At 50.0% G+C, this 21,274-nt stretch overlaps 1 long non-coding RNA gene across 2 annotated transcripts in view; it reads right to left on the bottom strand.

The window, feature by feature from the left end:
- The window catches only part of LOC102774440, a 107,187-nt gene extending 85,919 nt beyond the window's left edge, over positions 1 to 21,268 (bottom strand). The window contains exon 1 of one of the 2 annotated variants that reach the window (XR_435222.1): positions 20,859 to 21,268. This is a non-coding gene — a long non-coding RNA (uncharacterized LOC102774440). The remainder of the gene's footprint in view (positions 1 to 20,858) is intronic. The other variant, XR_435223.1, reaches the window with a different exon arrangement.
- Positions 21,269 to 21,274: the final 6 nt, after the last annotated feature.

Below are 21,274 nucleotides of genomic sequence, written 5' to 3'. Positions count from 1 at the left end.
TCACAACATTTGCACTCTGCCTCTAGTCACTGGGTTCCCCAGGTCACAAATAGCCTTCTCTCTCTTTCAAGGAAGCGTAGAGTTTAGTGCTCTTTGAACTTGTGCTGGTTCAACAATTTCCCTGTTGACTGCCATTATGGTGACCTAATACAAAGCCACCAGCCACTGCTGTGCATGCCCAAAGCCCTGTGGTGAATCCCCTCTGACAACATTTCCTCTCCCCACAAGATGGGGAGAGCAAATTACAATTGGGTTTGAAAGGGGTGGGTAACTTACCTTGTCCCTGGGGTTTTGACAGCCTCCTGTTGCTATGCCCACTGACTGGAGGGCTGACACAGCTCATTTCCCAAGCCTGGATTTACTGTGATCCTTTGTCACATCTCTTTCCAAGGGAGTTCTGCCCTTCCCGGCTGCAAACTGTCTCACCAGCTGAGCAATTTCACCAATTCGGGGTGGGTGCTATTAGTTTCAGCTGCTCACTCAATTTGCTCCGGGACACGACCTGGGACGCGTCTGCCTATATCGCCGCCATCTTCTCTCTCCTGTTTGCTTGTTTGTTTTAAATGTTTTTATTGATTTCAGAGAGGAAAGGAGAGGGAGAGAGGATGTCTCCTCATCCAGGAGACACCTTTACAGCAACATCTAGAAGGTCTGACCAAATATCCGGGCACCGTGGCCCACCCACATTAACAATAGAAACATCAATTATGAGAGAGAATCATTGATTGGCTGCCTCCTGCACGCCCCCTACTGGGTATCCAGTCCGCAACCTGGGCCTGTGCCCTGACTGAAAATCGAACCATGCCCTCCTGGTTCACAGGTGGACACTCCACCACTGAGTCACACCGGCCAAGCTCCAACCTGTTATTTTTAATTCTGGGGTCCTCATTCCCTAGGTTATAACAGAAACCCATGTTAATTTCAGATATGAAACGATTCTTCCCATATTGCATCAGCTTTTGACTTCGGTAAGAGATGTTCAGGGCACACACCTAATGAGAGCCTGTCACTGGCTTGATTCCCAGCAGCTAGATTGAAACCAAAGCTCCTGCCTGGTCTGAATGAACTCCTGAGATCCGTGTCAGGACACTGCCCTCTGCTGCCCACGGAGGGAATGGCACTACTGTCCCTGCAGCAGGAGGAGCTGGACCCCGCCCACCAGTCTGCAAGTCCACACCCACCCCACAGCCCCCTCCCCTGCCTGGGCCCCACAGGAGCCTACTCCCACGGCCATGATGCAGGTCCATGATCCCAGCACCCACCCCCACCCCCCAGAGAAGCAAGTATAAGGCAGGGCCCTGGCATTACCCTGTCTCCTCGCTCACCTCCTACCCTGACCTCGCCCAAAAGTAGGAGCCAGAGGATAGTTCCCTGTATCCGTAATTTATTACGAACTATAGTATAGACAGGGAGAGAGGGGAGAGAGAAATCCTAATGGCCTGGCTCCCACACTCATGGAGGCAGGCAAGTCCCAAATCTGCAGAGCGGACCGGCAGGCTGGAGGCCGGGAAGGGCCGATGCTGCAGCTCCAGTTCGAAGGCCATCTGCTGGCAGAATCCCCTTCCTCGGAGAAGTCAGTCCTTTCCTGAGGCCTTCAACTGACTGGGGGAGGCCCACCACCTGCTTCACTCAACATCTACTAATGTAAATGTTAACCTCATCCAGGAGACACCTTCAAGCAACATCTAGAAGGTCTGACCAAATATCCGGGCACCGTGGCCCACCCACGTTAACACATGAAATTCGTCATCAGAGGGGCCTTGAGTGATGGGGGCCTCCCAAAGGGAAGGACCACGGAAGAGCAAGCTCTTGGTCCAGAACCCGAGAGGGAATGCTGAGTGTGTACACTCCTGCGAAAGGAGGACGAGGCCGGCGACTCACCTCCAGGTAAAGAAGGGCCATCGCAGGTGGCACGTCACGGAGCAGGACCTCAGCTGCCAGAGGAAGGTGCTGTGACCCTGATGGACCAATTTCCCATACAAAAGTGCAAGTGTGACGCCACCTGCCTCAGAGTCCTGAAGAGACCTTGTCCATTACCCTTTCTTGAAATCAGCAAGATGGTGTTTAAATTCCCATGACAGAATAATGTCTGAAAACCGTTGAGAACATTTTTTAAATAACGAGATGGGAATCACATCTTGTCAAATCTGTAAAATCCCAACAGTGACAATGGGATCCTGACCACATGGCCTGGCCCAGGAACACGCAGGACCATCAAGGACCCACCAGAGCGCCCGCAGCTGACCCACACCATGGCAGGAACGTAGGCAGCTGGGTGGGATCGGGCAGGTTTTTTGGCATGAGGTGCTGGCGTAACTGGCTATGAAGGAAATCAGAATCCCGGGCCACGCCATGTGTATAAATAAACTCCGTACAGAATGAAGATGGAAAGTGTAAAAATAGTAAAAGAAAACTGAAGACCCCATCTATATCCTTGGAAGGGGACATACCTGTCCCCAAAAGACGAGGTTACAAAGGAAACTAGACTGTCCTGTGAACAGCAAAAATTTCCCCTCTGCTACTTGTTTCTGGTATATTTTGCAACATTTTTTAAACAAATGAAAGTCCCTTATATTTAAGAGTTCCAACACTCTGACAAAAAGACACAGCGGACACCCAGGGACAGAGCCAGACGTCCTCAGACGAGGAGATAAAGGGACAGCTGTCCTCCCTGCAGGCAGGGGCACCCACGGCCTGGAGGCTGCACATCCAGCCCGCCAAGGTGACCGAGCCTTGCAGGCGGGTCCTCAAGCAGACAAGGTGACCAGCATTCAGAGGCAGGGGCCCCGGCAAAGGAGCCCAGCAGCCCTTTGGACACACCCTTGGCTGTGAATATGATTGGCTGTCACACCTAGAACACGAGGCAGCAAATATTGACGTCCTCAGCCTTCACCCACTTTAGGGGACAGTCTGATGACTGAAGGTCAAATGTCCTGGTCCACTAGGTGTTCGCTGGGAGGGTCCAGGCTCAAGAAGGGGGCTGTTCCTGGAACCCAGTTCTAAGACAGTCATGCCAATAAGAGGAGAAATTCTGGCGCCGAGCAGTTGACAAGGAGCTGTCACTGCTGGGATGGGGCTCTGTCACCTGCTCTCGGTAGTTCAGCCGGCAAACCTGGCCTCAGCCAGGACCATGTCAGCGTGGCCGCCCTGCCCCTCTCCCCACGTGGCCCCATCAGCCATGGAAGGTGAGAGCAGTCCTGACAGGAAGATTCCATCCCAGGAACCTGGCACTCTCCCAATAAAAGGGGATTTTTTTTTTCTTCAGCTGAACCAAAGGATGAAGCCAATTTCTGCACATGTGGCCCTGACAGCTCTCTCTTGGATGATCTGTGACATACTGGTCTTTTCCCTTAGCTCATTTCATTTCACTTCATTTCTAACACTCCGAGACCGGGAGCCTCAGGCCCAGAGCCAGAACGACATGGACTTTGCTTCCAACCGCAGGGAGGTCAGAGGCAGACTGTCAGAGAAGGAATAAATGAAGATAAAATAAAATCTACTTCTCTTAACTGATCTAAAAGTCACTGCTATAAGAGTTTAGTGGGTATAAAGTTTCAGTGTCAAAAGATGAACTGCATGAATATACTTATAACTGAGCTGTATACTTAAATACGGTGAAGAGGACAAGGGGGGCTGTTTGCTCAATAACAGCACCAGTGTAGGGGGTGATTATCGCACAAGGACAGTGAAAGCAGCATCACAGCAAGGGAGGAAGGAGCTGGGGCCAGTCTAAGTCCCAGCACCCATGTGAGGTGCTAGAGTGTTATTTGAAGGTGAACTTAGGTTCGCTTAAAATGTATATTGTAAACTCTGGGGCAGCCACTAAAAATAAATGTTTTTAAAAGAATGACTGATGTGCTATGAGAGGAGATAAAACAAAATCATATAAATTGCTCAATTATAACCAAAGAAGGGAGATAAAAGAAACAAAGAGCAAAAAAAAAAAAGAAAGAAAGAAAGCAACTACAAATATGCAGGCATTATTTCAACAATATCAAGAATCACTTAAATATAAATGGTCTAAATACACCAACGAAAAGCAGAGACTATCAGAATTAATTTTTAAAAAGACAAGACCTGACTATGAGTTGAGTACAATAAACCCACCTTAAATATAAAGGGTAGGATAGGTTAAAAGTAAAGGGATGGAGAAAGACATGCCAGGAAGTACTAATCAAAAGAAATCTAGACTGGCTATATTGATTTTAGGTTTCAGAACAAGAAAAATTATCAGGGATGAAGAGGGGCATTATATAATGACTAGAGGCCCGGTGCACAGATTCGTACACCGGTGGGGTCCCTCGGCCTGGCCTGCTGGAATCGGGCCGAAACTGGCTCTCCGTCATCCCCCGAGAGGTCCTGGATTGCGAGAGGACAGAGCCAGGCCGGGGGACCCCACCGGTGCACATTTGGGGCTGGGGAAGGACCGCGGGAGGGCTCCAGGGCATGTCTGTCCCGTCTCGCCCAGTCCTGATCAGCCAGACCCCAGCAGCAAACTAACCTACCAGTCAGAGTGTCTGCCCCCTGATAGCGCACATCATAGCGACTGGTCAAATGGTCGAATGGACGGTTGGACACTTAGTATATTAGACTTTTATTATATAGGATAAGAGCTCAATTGTCCAAAGACATAACCATCCTACACTCATGTGCACCTAACAGAGCATCATCACCCATGAGGCAAACACCAGTAGTACTGAAAAGAGAAATAAGGAAACCTCATATTTCAGTTGGAGACCTCAGCCCCTGCTCTCAGGAATGGGCAGGTCCAGCAGCTGAAAACAGAAAGGACACAGCGGACTCAACAGCACCATCAATCAACTGCATCTAATGGATGTCTATGGACTATTACATCCAACAAGAGCTGGTACACATCCTTCTCATACAAAAAGAATGACGAAGTCAATTCCTTTCCCATGTACCAGCAATGAACAGCTAGAATTTGAAATGTGAAAAACAATACAATTTACAATAGCTCCAAAAAACTAAAGTACGTAGGTATATACACAGGCAAGAAAATATTACAGGATCTGTATGCAAACTTCATGACAAAACCCTAGTGAAAGAAAACAAAGATCTACATAAATGGGGAGATATTTGTGCTCAAGGATTATAACCCTTACTATCGCTTGGTGTCAGTTATACCCAATTTGACCTATAGGTTCAATACAACTCCAAAGCCTTTTTGTAAATCTGATTCTAAAATTTATATGGAAAGACGAAAGACCTAGAGAAAGTAATTCTGAAGGGCAAATGTGAAGGACTCACTCCACCCAATTTCAGGAGCTGCTATAAAGCTATAGTAATAAAGACAGCATGGCTCTGGCCAAAGAACAGACATGTAGATCAACGGAACAGGATAGAAAGCCTGGATATGGACCCACATCCATAGAGTCGCCTGACTTTTAGCAAAGGAGCAAAGGCAATTCAAAGGAGACAGGATAGTCTTTTCAACAAATGGAACAATTGAATGCAAAGAAAAAAAAAGCCTATACACAGATCTTATTCTCTTAACACACACACGCTCAAAATAAATGACTTCTGACAGGCACAACGTTTCTTTTTGGGGTGATAGAAATGTTCTCTAATTGGACAGGTGTGACAGTTGCACAAACTTGTGAATATACTAAAAACCACTGAACTGTCCACTTTAAAAGAATGAATAATAAAACATGTAATTATAGCTCAGTAAATTAAAATTAACTCTAAATGATTCATAGAGCTAAATATAATATGCATAACTATAAAAATTCTAGAGAAAAAAACATAGAAAATCTACACGAACTTGGGTTTGGTAATGAGTTTTCAGATACAATGCTAAGAGCATGATTCATAAAAGAAAAAAATTGACAACTTGGACCTTATAAAATTTCAAATTTTCTAGTCTGTGAAAGATGTTAAGAAAATGAAAAAAGCCACAGACTGGGGAAAAATATTTGCAAAACATAAAGGATTTGTATCTAAAATCACTTAAAATGCAACAATATGTTATCAAAAAAAAAATTTAAAAATGGGTATAGCCCGGCCAACATGGCTCAGTGGTTGAGTGTTGACCTATGAACCAGAAGGTCACGGTTCAATTCCCAGTCAGAGCATATGCCCCGGTTGCGCGCTCGATCCCCAGTGTGGGGCGTGCAGGAGGCAGCCGATCAATGATTCTCTCTCATTATTGATGTCTCTATCTCTCTCTCTCTCTCTCCCTCTCCCTTCCTCTCTGAAATTAAGTTTTTTTAAAGTAAAAACAGTTATAAGATCTGAAAAGACACCTCACCAAATAAGACTACACATGAAAAGATGCTAACCTCACTTGTAATCAGGGAATTACAAATTAAAACAAAAATGAGAGACCACTGTGTACCTATTTTAGTGGCTAAAATCTAAAAAACAGACAACACCAAATGCTGGGGAGCTTGTGGAGCAACAGGAACTCACATTTATTGCTAATGGAAATGCAAAGTACTGCAGACACTTTCAAAGGCAGTTTGTTGGTTTCTTATAAAGCTAAACTACGTCTTACCAAATACCCCAGCAATGGCACATCTAGGGGTTCAGCTCACTGATTTGAACGCTTTGTCCACACGAAGACTTCATGAAAAGCTTGTGTGCACAGACGCTCCCTGGTTGGAGTGACGTAAACGCTGGGCCTCGGACTAGAGTTAGGGCTGGGTGCTCTGGATAGACCGCAAGGCCTGGCTGCGGGGTGGTCATCTAGGTCCTGAATAGGGACTGCCGTGCTGTCCCCGGACCCCAAGCGGACTGACCCCATTCGCCGAGCAGGCCCACAGCCAGCCCCAGGCATTTCTGAATCCTGCCGATACCTCAAAGGGACGTGGAAACTCTTCAATCTAATGTCACTCATAAGTCACCAAGGGATGCAGGTGCCAGGGAAGCCGGAGAAGAGGCCATAGTCCTGCTTCTCACTGTGGATGTCCTTGAGCAAAAGCATGACTTTGCTAAGCTAAACTTCGTCGCCTGCACATAACGCTGGGTCTGGGCGAGGCCAGGGACTGGCGAAGGCCACTGAGGGGGGGGGTTGTGATAACAAGGGGCTGAAGCCTGACCCCAGCTCTCTGGCTCCAGGTCCTGGGCAGGCCTCACAGGGTCAGGCTGGCCTATGGCTTCCACCCGGGGCATCAGGAAGGATTAAAAGGAGAATGTGGGAGAGGGCTCTGTAAATTGCAAGAACTAAGTAAACATCGGGTTATTATTATTCCTTATCAAGTTAACTACCCATATTCCATAATTGCAAAGTGCTTCTGAGCAGAGCAGATCGGGACACCAGAGCTGATTAAAAATTCCAAGCGACTCCACATCATTTTGCTGACCTTTGCATTAATTCTTGCCTCTTCTCTCATTAAATCCTATTCCTGGGGCTGCTATCAGCTCCCCGGTCTCTCCCCTGATTAAATAATGACCCAGGATCACTCACTTCAGTGTTTCCCTTTTTCATTACACCGCCAGCCCGAGGCACCCCCACTTTGGGGGTGTGGGTCTGCGGCTGGTGCCGGCTGATTAGGCAGACATCACTGAATCACCCATCCGTGTGCACCGACTGTGCCTCTCACGCCAATTATTAAAAGCTTGCAATTTTCAGGGAGTAAAAATACACTTTTACAAATAATTAGGTTGGGATAAGATCTTCCCTGCAGTAAAAGGACACTAATGACGCCCCATCTCTCAGCCACGTTCTTATCCTGAAGTTTGGGGCAGAACACCGAGTTATTATCTTTGACAGCAGAGAGGAAGCCCTGCCCTGGTTCCTTCTTCTGAAGGGGGCGGGGCCGCCTCGTTAGCCTGTGGGTGAGCATCCCACAAGCCTTCCAGAGCAGTGTCTGTTCTCACACAGCCCCCACCAATGTCACTCCTCCTAGCTACTGATTTAAATGAGAAGTACTGGCTCTGGTTTCTTACAGTGGGAGGCGGGGAGAGAGAGAAACACTGATGTGAGAGAGACACTTTGCTTGGTTGGCTCCTGCACATGCCCCGACCAGCACAGGGGATCAAACCTGCAACCCAAGGTACGCGCCCTTGACTAGGAATCGAACCCAAGACCCATCAGTCTGTGGGTCAACACTCTAACCACTTAGTGGTACTGGCCAGGGCTACAGTGTAGGTTTTAAAGTGGACTTGAAGTTCAAGGTGGGTCAACAACAAAAAATACACAAACCAATTTGAAAATGAGCAAAAGGCTCAAATAGACATTTCTCCAAAAAAGACAGACAAATGGCCAATAAGCACATGAAAAGACGTTCAATATCCCTTACTGTTAAGGAAACGCAAATTAAACCCACAATGCAATGCAGCTCACACCCATAGCAATGGCTATTATCAAAAGAGGAAATCAGAAAACAGCTAGTGTTGGCCGGGATGTGGAGAAACTGGAACCTTTGCACACTGTGGGCGGGAATGTGACGCGACCCCTGTGGAAAACAGTATGGAGGTTCCTCCAAAAATCAAAACTAGAACTGCCACATGACCCCGCACTCCCACTTCAGGGTCTTTATCCGGAAGCAGATGCCGGAACAGCATTACACACCCACGTGCACACCAGCATTATTCACACACCCAAAAGGTAGAAAGAACTCAACTGTCCAAAGTGAATGAAGAGATAAGCACAATGTGGCTTATCGTACAACCGAACATTATCGGGAGCCTTTAGAGCCGTGGTTCTCAACCTCCCTAATGCCGTGACCCTTTAATACAGTTCCTCATGTGGTGGTGACCCCCAACCATAAAATTACTTTTGTTGCTACTTCATCACTGTAATTTTGCTACAGGTATGAATCGTCATGTAAATATCTGATATGCAAGATGTATTTTCATTGTTACAAATTGAACATAATTAAAGCATAGTGATTCATCACAAAAACAATGTGTAATTATATATGTGTTTTCCGATGGTCTTAGGCGATCCCTGTGAAAGGGTTGTCTGACACCCAAAGGGGTCATGACCCACAGGTTGGCGACCCACAGGTCGGGAGCCGCTGCTTTAGAGGAAGGAAATCCTGACACACAGGTGAACATGGACGGAAATTCTGCTACAGCTCGATGGACCTGGAGGACACTGTGCTCGGTGAAAGACGCAGGCACAGAAGGACAAGTACCACGTGACTCCACTTACAGGAGGTCCTGGAGGAGTCAAGTCCACAGAGGCAGAAGGTAGGATGGCGGTGCCAGGGCTGGGCAGGGGGAATGGAGAGTTGGTGGCTAATGGGGACAGAGTTTCGCTTTGGGCAGATGAAAGCGTTCTGGAGATGGACGGTGATGATGGTTACTCAACATCACGAATGCACTCAATGCCACTGGTCTGCACATTTGGAAATGGTTAAAACGGTAATTTGTATGTTGTGTGTATTTTACCACAACAGCAACAAAAAGTGAAACAAAATGCCCTCAGACATGACATGGAGATCAGCCTTAAAAGGTGAAAGTGAGTCCCGTGACTAAAATCCACTTCAATTCCCAGACAAAACTTCAACCCGCTCACCTCTCGAATAATCACCCGAGGAGCTAAAACTGGGGCCTCTCCAGCCGGGGGGAAGGCGGGAGGGGGTGCTGAGTCTGGCCCAGGTGGGGGTCCAGGGTCCACCATCCCGTGAAGATCACAACAGCTAGAGAGCCACTCACCCAAGATCGCCCAGGGAGAAGGGACGGGTTCTGATGACCACACCGGGCAGAATAACACCTAGCCCAGGGCTGCTGGGACTTTCTCCAAATTCAGAGGCAAGTCATCTGGTCATGCCAGGAATCTGGGGTGCCACATGCGGAAAAGATTACTATTCTTTAAATTGCCAATATTCCACTTGACCAATAACACACTCATTCGTTTTAATATAGAAAACACTTCGTAAAGGGGTCACCAGGGAATTAGCGTGCTCCGGGCAGAGGTGCTCTGGGACACCCGGAATGGAGGGACCCAGTCCAGCCTGAGAAGCAGAGGAGGCTGAGCGCTGCCACACGGGTGCAGGCGGCCAAGGACATGGCTTCCCTCCCACTGACTTGCACAATTAAAGCTGGGGAGAGACAACTTCAACACCAGAGCTTCACTCCCTCGCTTTCCCGTGTTTGGAGCAAACATTGCAGCTGTCACAGGTGCTGCTGGCCAGGTCCCCAAGAGTCCACCCCAGCCCCACTGCCTCCTGCCCAAGGTTACGTGTCCTCTAAGCCCACGAGCGGCAGTGACCAGACACCTTTCCCAGCCAGCACTGGAGTCTTTGAAATTCGGCAAAATGCACCCAGATTACTCGTTTATTGTCATTTATATTATTTATGGAGTTTGGTGTTTCCAGCTCAATTATTTTCTCCTTGATTTTGATATACTGAGCTAAAATGACAAGTGATAAAATGTTGAGCACAAAATGAGCTCCAAATTAAAGAGAAATAAATCCTCAGATCCAGTGATAGAAATTTCTAAAACCTGTTTGAAATCTGTGTGTTTAGAACATCAGATAATGGAGAGATGTTAGACATAGGTAGTAAATTTAATGAGTTACCCCTTCCTGTTCCTTAGTCTTCATCACAGGAAGGCTGGTGAGATGATGAAGCTCTCAGGCCCCGGGTGTTTATAACAGGACATGCACTCTGCCAGCGGCGGATTTTAAAACTCCTCACTGGCCAAGTCTGACCAAGAGGAAATCTGGTGGGCTGGCGGGTCACCGAGCCAAATGTCACCCCAGTTCACAGCTGAGTCACTGTCCCTGGGTCTACGCAGGGCCCGCTCAAGTCCTGCAAACGTCTTCTGACCTACTGTGCGCCAAGCACCGGAGAGACTTCGGGGCTCCAGGCTCCCAGGGTGGAAGTGGTGAGCAGAGACCCACCCTAGCCCTCAAGCTGCTCCAAGTCTGGAGGACAGCGCAGACTACATGCATTATCTTGCGATAAAATGACAGTCACCTCGCTCTTCGTTACACAAGTTAAGTCTTCCTAGGAAGCCCAGTATCTCCTCACAGCATCTGACCAGCCCTCAAATTGAGCCCTGGGAACCTAAGAGCCTGCGCTACTGCCCCCTGCTGTCCTCATGGCCCACGAGTGCCAAAAGCCTGGCCCTGCAGGATCCGGGTGCCCACCCTTGGCTTTCCTACCTACACTGACCGTCGCCCTGAAGGCCCTTTGTCACCACATTGCAAGGGCCAGCCTCTTCCCAGCACCCTCGGAGGGCCTCAGACCTTCCTGCCCAGGCATCTGAAGGGGAACCCCCTAATCCATTAGAGAAGCTCCCAAATGCTGAACCCCATGAGGAAGGGGATCTAGAATCTGACCCCTGACCTCCCAAGAGGAGCCGGCCTTCATGCAGGGGGCCCTGCTGCCCTGGGGTCCCGGAAGGCAGCTGGGTCAGCCTTGGTGGTCCCCTTGCCCCACCCGGGGCTCCATGTGTGTGACTTGGAGGGCCAGTCACAGGGCTCTTCCCGGAAGTGTGCCATTTGCTCTTATTAACCAGAAGGAGTGAATAGGCCCCCTGGCCCCTCACACAGCTCAGGGGCAGTTAGGAAGCCAACCAGCTGGCACACAAGGACAAACAGGAGTGGCTGGTATCCAGAGAGGCCAGTTGGGTGAGCTTTATCCTGAGCAAACAAGGGTGCCAGGCTGGCGGGAAGGTGGCCTGATGCGGTGACAGAACACCCTGGAAGCTAGTCTTGGAAAGGTTGGGCTCTGCTCTTGGGTGTACCACAGACACCCTCCGTGCCTGGTCCCTGGGTCCTGGCTGAGAAGAGGCCCTGGGGACTGCAGCTCCTTCTGAGAGCGGTCAGCTAGTTCCCTCTGTGCCCTGGCCATCCCCCCACCTTGCACCCTGGCTTCCCCCCGCCTTGCACCCTGGCATCCCCCGCCTTGCACCCTGGCATCCCCCTGCCTTGCACCCTGGCCATCCCCCCGCCTTGCACCCTGGCTTCCCCTGCCTTGCACTGTGGCCACCTCCTCACCCAGGGAGGCCTGGAAAGAGCAAGAATGAGGTGCCCAGGCCCAGCACTGGGGCGGGGAGATCTCAGAGGCTCTGACCTCCTCCGCCAGGTGAGAGCTGCAACGGACAACCTTAACTCCCCAAGTACCCGCCTTCCTAAAAGGGAGCCCCTCGTCTCGGCCACACCTGTCTACTTTCTTCAGTGTCTCTCTCCTCGGTGCTAGGAAATGGCTTCATTCCCCTTGGAGAGCTGAAAATTAAATTAAATGTGAACTCAAATGCAATCTGTCCCAGGAAATGGTGGCTGATGGCTCTGGCTCCCTGGGAGCATGCCACGCTGCTGTGACGCACCCAGCACTGCTCTGGCAGCTGCAAGACCGAGAGGCCTGCGAGGAGTCAGCCCCTTCTCTTCCCCAATTTACGGGCCCTGATTGTGACACGAATATGGACGAACAGCTCTAAACGTCTCATCACAAACCTTTTGAAGACTCAGAACGAGTTTCCTGGCACCTTCCTCCCAGATCTGCAGAGGAAAGCGAGCCACCGTGAAAATGAGAGCCAGGATGTTCCCACAGGGTCTCCTTCCGAGAGGGCACTTGGTTCCCCAGGGGACATCCTGGCAGCAGTTCGGGAAGAACGAAGGCTGACACTGGTTCCTTCCGCACCGGAGCCTCCTGTGCCGGCGGAGCACTCGGTCGGAATGAGTGACTGTGCTGTTTGGGGATTGCACAGTATTCGTCAGACCCTGGTTCCCCAGGGGCCATCCCAGCAGGATGACCCAGTCCCGGGAGGCTTATGAGAGATGGGCCTGATCTTTGGGCTTTTTCCCCAGCAAAGGAGGACAGCCAAGTGCCTCTGTTTCATCATCTCTGAAGCAGTGACAGCTGGCAGACACCAGAAGTGATGGACAGGAGAATAAGAAGGGGAAGAGATCATTTTGTAAGATTTAACCCGAAAGTCCTATATACTTCAACAACACTATCTCATTCTAGATGCCCTCTTGTTAGTTTGCAGACAAATGAGCAAACATGCAACAAAAATTAAGGTTGCGTTGGACAACTGGCTCACAACCCTTTAAAATGAGGTCCGAGCTGAAGACTAATACCACACACATCTGAACTTGTCGGTTTGGACATTAAAATGGCTTTGAATTATCATTACCACAAAGTTATGGAAGAAACTGCTGACACCTTCATAGAAATATTCAAAGGACTTCAAGAAAGGTTTCCAAATGAAATTCAGACGGTGAGTAAACAGTTCCCATGTGAGCCATTCATATTTTGGGGGCCAACTTTAAGGCCAGAGTATTGTGAGGCATTGGCTATACTTAGGGAAGCTGGGATTGAAAGGGAGACGAGGCCCAGCCAGCATGGCTCAGTGGTTGAGCACTGACCTATGGAGTAGGAGGTCAGGGTTCGATTCCTGGTCAAGTTGCAGGCTTGATCCTCAGTAAGGGGCGTGCAGGAGGCAGCCATTCAATGATTCTCTCTCATCATTGATGTTTCTATCTCTCTCTCCCTCTCCCTTTCTCCCTGAAATCAATAAAAATATATTTAAAAGAAAAGAAAGGGAGACAAAGAGTATGCCAAAGGAAAAGCATAATACAGTTTTTATATTCTTGATAAATACCCATGGGCTGTAAACTCTTCCATACCCAAGAAATTTTTGTTTTGTTTTGTTTTCTTTTCTAATCCTCAACTGAGGATATTTTTCCACTGATTTTTAGAGAAAGTGGAAGGGAGGGGGAGAAACAGAGAGAGAGAGAGAAACATCGATGTGAGAGGAATACATCAACTGGTTGCCTCCTGCACTCCTGTACTCACCCGGACCAAAACCAGAATAGAGCCTGCAACCAAGGTACGTGCCCTTGACCAGAATCCAACCCAGGGCCCTTCGACCCGCAGGACAACATTCTATCCACTGAGCCAAACCGGCTAGGACTACCCAAGAAATACTAACAGTCCAACTCTTACGACATGTTCATGAAAGGAGAAAAAAACACTGTCAGCAGCTCAAAGCACACATGGTCCTCAGCTGCTAACGGAGAGCCTCACATCCTGACGGCGGTTCGGGAAGAACGAAGGCTGACATTGATTCCTTCCCCACCGGAGCCTTCTGTGCCGGCAGAGCATCGGGTCGGAATGAGTGACTGTGCTGTTTGGGGCTTGCACAGTATTCGTCAGACCTCAATGTGCCCCGAGATCCCAAACGACTTGCTCCCTAAAGAAATCCAGACTTTATATTTTTTCCAGCAACCTGCTAGTGATCAGGCACTTAGGTACTGAAAATCTGCCGTAGGCTAAACATCTTATCTAAAGTGCCACGATTACTTTTGGATTAATTCAGTATAGGTTACTTTAAAAGAGAAGATTTTTATAAATATGGACATGCTTCAGTAGGAAATGGTTGGACATTTTAATGAAAAATTCATATGATTATATTAAAAATTCATGTTGCATTACTACAATAAATGTTAACAATTTTAAATGGTTAAGATTGTACATTTTCTTCCTTTCTACATTACAGTGGCTGAAATATCAATGTCTTAAATTTTCAATATTTGAGCTTATTTTTAAAAATTCTGTCACTGAGATAAGAATAATTTTAGGGAAGTATCTGAGATTTTAATGACTGTATAATTGGCATATTATGAAAAGTTAGCTGAAAGTATCAATTCTTTAAAGTTGTGCCCAGAAATCATGTAAAGCAGGTGAGAATACTGGTTAGAAAATATTCAAATAATGTTGTATTAAATTGTTAAATTCTAAACCTGAATTTCAATAACATTTTAAAGCTTAAAAAAATACCATGAGGTCAAGAGCGCCACCCCATGGCAAGTCTGTCTCATTAGCGCTGTTGTACTCACCCTGTAAGCTCCCATTTGATAAGATGTGTTCCTCATCCGCCTACTAATTGTATTTACCTGAACGGCTCACACCCTCACCCGGCATGCACCCCACTCTGCAGGAGTGCCCCAACGGTGGGAACCTGACGGCGTGCAGACAGCCTCTGGGGAGCACCCAGCTTTCTGCTTGAGAAACCCTCATCCCACCTGCCCATCACCCGAGTGAGGGGTGTCACTCCACTCTGCGTTTAAAGGGTGAAATGGGGTCAGTAGCCACCTACATGGGCCCCCAAGAGTATGTTTAGACCCCGCTTGTCTCCCCCAGGAGGAAAAGTAGTGGAGCCGAGGAGGTCACACTGCACCCTTCTGGTTAGGTCTTAGGGAAACAGCCCCCAGTACCTCAGTTCCCACTGCGCCTGCCTATTCTGCACAATTTCTTTGGGGACAAACCCAGGCCAATGACAGACCCGAGGCTTTTTCTCCCACTGGGCTGCTGCAGTGGCCCCTTCCAGGCAGAAGGCACGACCCACCCCAATCCTCCAGTCTCAGGACTGGCACCCCCAGGCACAGAGACACTCTCCCCTGGACCTAAGGGAGCTTCCACCCTGGTACCATGGCAGGGTCTATTTAGGAAACATCATTGAAAAGTTATACAAGCTGAGGGGGTGCGGGTGAGCCCCAGCCCTGAGGCCAGTCTACAGGGAGTGCCAGGACACAGGGGCCAGGGGCCAGGACACTCGGGGATGGAGCCCCTCCACCAGCAGAGAAGGCAGGAGCTGAGCGGCTCATGGCCCAGAGCTCAGGCCTGGTGGTTGGACCCCAGCTGCTGACCCAGGGCACATGGAGAGGTACGGCCATCCCTATGTGTGTCCACCTATAAGATTTCACACCCCTCACAGAGGTGACAACCTCCCCTGGCCAGTCCCCCCAGCACCCTCCTGCTTCCCCAGGCTTGGCCAGCAGAGGGCAGCAGGCTACTGAGGGAAGTTGCCAGGCCCAGCCTGGACCACAGCCAGCGGGGCCAGCAGGCCCACAGTGACAGCCTATCTGCCAGGTCCCCATCGCTATGTCCACTGTGACAGTGAGGGCTGGGGCTGCAACATGACTCCTGCTCTGGGGTCTCTGTAATGAAAAGAGCTCACATTTAGACACGTGACTGTTTCCAGAGTTTGGGTCATCTCTCCCCACGCATAACCCCTGGCGGCCGGCAGAGCTGCACAGAGGTCCTACCACCGAGGATGAAGACACAAACTCGGACAGGCCGGAGGAGCAGAGCAGGGTTTGGAACCTTGGGACTGGCTCCCGAAATGGAGGTCACCTGGCTGGGGCACACATTCATCCAGTTGCACCCCCATTTTAGAGTCATCCCCAGGAGCCTCTGCAACAGTGTCTACACCCCAAGTTCAGGACCACATGCTGGGACACATTTTAGAGCTCAGACAGGAAACAGGTCTGGTCAGATCTCGGGTCAGGCAGGGAAGGCCCATTCTCTTTTTTTAATATATTTTATTGATTTTTTGCAGAGAGGAAGAGAGAAGGATAGAGAGTTAGAAACATCCATCAGCTGCCTTCTGCACACCCCCCACTGGGGATGTGCCCGCAACCCAGGTACATGGCCTTGACCAGAATCGAACCTGGGACCCTTCAGTCTGCAGGCCGACGCTCTATCCACTGAGCCAAACTGGTTAGGGCAGAAGGCGCATTCTTGCACTGTGTGCTTTCAGTTGATTCTGGAACCCCCAAGTGTGGAGTTCATCGCTCTGAGACCCAGCGGCAGGTCCCGGAAATGCACTGCCACCTAGTGGGTGTTCTGCCCCTGCCACCCCAGGCAGAAAGCAGGCGTGCCTCCTACCGAGCCTCACCAGAAAGGTTTCCCAAGAGAAGGCAGAGCTGAGCTGAGGACAAGACCAAAGTGCAGCTTCCCCAGCTAGGGGGTTGGGGGGGGGCCCTCCTCCTGGGGCGCCTCAAAGTCATCTGATCAATCTCCCCGACACCTCTCCCAGATGAAGAGACTCATGTTGTCCAGGAGCCTTTGAAGTACAAAGACCTTTTTTAAATATACAGAATTCCTTAGCTACGGAGACCAATGGAGGAAGATCTGACACTCACTGCGCATAATTTAAATTCAAATGGGCTCCCAATAAAGGGAAATGACACGACAGTCTGAACTGCAGGCCTTGGATTCTGATCCTTTCGCCGACGTGGGCACTCAAAGTGCTTTAGATCTGCCTCACGTTTATAATTCAGAGAACAGACCAAATGGTGAGGATTGTGAAGCTAGTATTTTTATTCTTGAAATGAAGTTATCTCCGTCCGTGAATTATTTCTTTAAAAAAAACCACTTAGAATGAGCAAGTGTTTTTCTCACTTTTAGAATCTGATTTAAAAATAGGAAACATCACATCACTGACAGTGTTCCAAAATACAGAGAAATGCACAGGTGCGGACGGATGCTGCTGCATTTAGAGAGAAAAGATTTTCCCAGCGGTACGGGCACATTTCCTCATTTCCTCCAGTCCCCAGCTGTGCATGACTCAGAGCCCGGGTCTGGCTGTCTGCAGGCCCACAACCTCGCTGTCGCTGCAAACAAGCAGAGGGCAGAGAAGCCCCAGTACTTCGGTACAGGAAGGCGGGCCGGTGGAGAGGGAGCCTGAGGAGGGGGGAAGCCTGAGGGGGGGAGAGGGGGAGTTCCTGCAGGTCTGGCCCTCTGGGCCAAGGGCTCACAGCTCATCACACAGGCTCCTCCTGCCCCTCCACACCCAGCAGCCTGCACTGAGCTGAGCCCAGCACTGAATGAAAGGCTCAGGACACACAAGCTCCTAGTGGGAGAGTGGATACAGGAGGGAGAGGGGAGGGTCCTGAAGGAGAAGGCAGGGAAGAAACTGCCACAAGGCCCTAGTGATAGGCACTGGAAACAGCACCAAGAAGAGCAGATGGGGGCGACGTCCTGGACCCAGAAATCTGGGGACAGGGGTAAGTGCGGTGTGGCCTCTTAGTGCATGAGGAGGCTTTAACATTGCAAAGTAGTCTCTCCATACAGAAAGCTGTACTATTGAATGTGCTCAAAGTTATGTGATGAAAATACAAATGACAATGCAATCTGTGAGAATCTCCAAAGTCCTGTGATGCCCACATTCCCAGAGGGACACTGCCACGCCCTGTGGTTTACACACCGACTCACCAAGCTGGGCAATCAGGCCGGCCCAGGAGCCCAGTCAGCCCACGGAGAGCCCCTCCCTTGTCCCACTCAGTGTCGGACAACCTGCTTCCTCCTCTCAGCCCCACAAAACGTTCATGGTTATTGAGCCTCTGACACTCTCCACGGCGCTGGGTGCGGGGTCGATATAATGAACTCTAAGTGCCTGCTTTCCCGGGAGAGATTTCTCCGGCATGGCTCGGGGCTCACTCTGAGTCACGGCATCAACTGCAGCAGCCACAGCGGTTTGATGCTTCCCCCAGCCATTCTCCCATCACCCCTATGAAGACGATCTTGGGAGGGGTGCAGCCGGTTCAGTTCATGGGCCACGGCACGGGGGTGTATTGCTGGCAAGGCAGTTATAGTTTGGGCAGAGCAAGTGCTGGGGTCCTCCCCGTGGCTTACGCACGCCATGAAGGGGGGCTTGGGGTGTCACCTCCCCTTGTTTTGGGCCACAGCTTTGAGGTTACACCCTAGCTTCAATTTTTATTTTTATTTTATTTTTTTGAATGGAAGGGGAGAGACAGAGAGAAACATCGATGGGAGTGAGACACATCAATTGGTTGCTTCCAGCAAACACCCTGACTGGGGCCAGGAATTGAGCCTGCAACTGAGGTACGTGGCCTTGAATCGAACCTGAGACCCTTCAGTCCGAGAGCCAATGATCTAACCACTGAGCAAAGCCGGCCAGGTCCTGAGCTTCGATTCTGAGTGATGGTGAAGCCTCGGGAAAGGTACTGGTCCTCTCTAAGCCTCAGTTTCCTCATCCGAAAATGAGTAGATGGTAGGTCTTGTGAGCATTAGATGATACGCATGTGAAGTGCTCAGGCGGCTCCGGACGCTCGAGAGCATTCGTGGTGCTGAGAGTAGAGGCCGGCTCTGCACGCTTGGACCTGCCAGCCCCGCGAGGTGCCCTCCTGCTGGACACAGGCACGGTTTGTCCTCAGCTGCTCACACACAGCCAGCGCGCCAACATTGAACTAAGTGCCTAGTGCACACAGCAAAGACAGCAAGACGGATGAGTGGATACAGTCCGTTTATTGCACACACACACACACACACACACACACACACTGTATTCGTTTTCTTCTGCTGCCCTAAGAATTGCCACAACATAATGGCTTCAGACAAGGCCCATCTGTTCTCACAGTTCTGGAGGTTGGGATGGGATCAGGATGGCTCACCTGGCGATCGGCCTAGGCTGAAATCATGGTACCTGTCAGCAGGGCTGCGCAGCTTTCTGGAGGCTCTGAGAACAAGCCCACATCCACGCTCTCAGCTGAATCCCGTTCCGGTCGGTCGCTGTAGGACTAAGGCCCCGCTTCTGGCCGGCTCTCAGTCACGGCTGGGTTTTGCTCCTAGAGGCCGTCCGCGTCCCTTCTCGTGCTTTCCCTGGGGCCCCTCCACCAGCAGCAGGTCACGCTCCTCACACGCTCTGCCTCTCTCTGTACAGCTGGAGAAAATGCTGCTTTTCAAGTGCTCGTGTAATTAGACTGGCACGTACACATAATCCCGGACAATCTCCCTCTGTAAAAGTCTGTAACCCTGATTATAGTCAAAGTCCCTTTGACCACATCATGCAATATCATCCTTCGTTGTGTGTGTGTGCGTGTGTGTTAATATATATTTTATTGATTTTAGAGAGGAAGAGAGGGAGAGACAGAAACATCAGTGATGAGGGAGAATCACCAATCAGCTGCCTCCCTGCATGCTCCACACTGGGGATAGAGCCCCCAACCCAGGCATGTGTCCCGACAGGGAATCGAACTGTGCCCTCCTGGTTCATGGGGTGATGCTCAACCACTGAGCGACACCGGCGGGGCAAGAACTTTCTTATCAAGCCATAAAAAGTTACGGAGAAACCTTAAATGCATATTACTAAGTGAAAGAAGCCAACTATACGACATGCTGGAGACGACAGTAAAAAGATCCTTGGTGGCCAGGGGATGGGAGTAGGAGAGATGAATTGATGGAGCACAGAAAAGTTTTTTTAATATATTTTTATTGATTTCAGAGAGAAAGGGAGAGGGAGCGATAGAAACATCATTAATGAGAGTCATCGATCGGCTGCCTCCTGCACCACTCCCACTGGGGATCGAGCCTGTAACCCGGGCATGTGCCCTTGATCAGGAATCGAACCGTGACCTCCTGGTTCATGGGTCGACACTCAACCACTGAGCAACCAGAGAATTTTTAAGGTATTAAAATTACTCTATGAGATACATAATTAGCTACATACATGTCTCTACATCTATAGGTAGGACACACCTATGACAACTCTGAGCTAGCTAGTAAAATAAACTTGAAAACAATCCACACTTGGCATTTTAAGTGGTATTTAGTCAGTGAAATCTAAGTAAATCAAATAATTTTTTAAAGGTATTCAAGGAAGAACTGTGATTTCTTTCAAATTTTTAAGGTATAAAGGAAGGCAGCTCTCTATGTTCAAAGATGTTACTTTTCTTGTTTTTTTATTTTAATTTAATAGTAGCTAATTAAGGAAAGACTACAGTCTAAACTAAAAGTTAATTATCTTACTAAAAGTTAATTATCTTGCCATTACTTCAAAAGGCATCTTGAACACACACTAAAGCGTTTGCATACGAGAGTCTGATGCGTAACCCACTCTTTTCGACTGCTCCGGGGGGACCGGCTAAAGCTCCAGGTGAGAAAAGGAGATGCCGCCCCTTCCTCTGCTCGCATCACAGCCAAGTGGCAACTCACTGCCTGAATGCTCCTCGCTTTCTCTTAAACGCGCTGGAAACAGGTCTGCAGCGCCCACTGCAGGCTGCTCCGGTCCAGGTCGGAACCGGCAGCCCACCTGCTACCACCAGCGGTCCCTGCCGGCGCGCATCCCGCAGCCTCGACGGCCAACCACATCCTCCCCTCCTCACCGGCCGGGACTCCGGGGTCCACCTCACCGCTCGCCACGCCCCTCTCCTTCGGGTTCTGTTCTCGGTCCCCTTTCCCACCTGCCGTCCCTCCGGGGTGAGCTCACCTTGTCTCTCCAGGTTGCCACCAAGGACGGACAGACTTCCTGGGCTCGCGCTGTGTCGAAAAGCGGCGCGGACCCGCACGGGGGTGAGCAGGGAGGCCGGGCGGGCGGACTCACGTGCGGCGCGCTCCAGGTGCAGCCCGCACCCTGGAGCTCCGCCCACTCCCTCGGAGCGCGCTCCCATTGGCCGAGACGATGGGTGGGGCGGGGCCATCTAGAGCGGTGTAACCCCGGGAAGGCGTGCGACGGGCGAGTGCCCGGCGCCTGGTCTTCAAGGAACCGCCGGGGCCTGAGCTCACAGCCCATTGGCCGTGGCTTCCATGGCCGCCCTGTAGCGCCCCC

The sequence above is a fragment of the Myotis davidii genome, unplaced genomic scaffold, assembly GCF_000327345.1.
Source record: "Myotis davidii unplaced genomic scaffold, ASM32734v1 scaffold72, whole genome shotgun sequence".
In the NCBI taxonomy this organism is placed as follows: domain Eukaryota; kingdom Metazoa; phylum Chordata; class Mammalia; order Chiroptera; family Vespertilionidae; genus Myotis; species Myotis davidii.
Note: the sequence above shows the minus strand (reverse complement) of the source record. Positions and strands in the feature narration are given on the sequence as shown.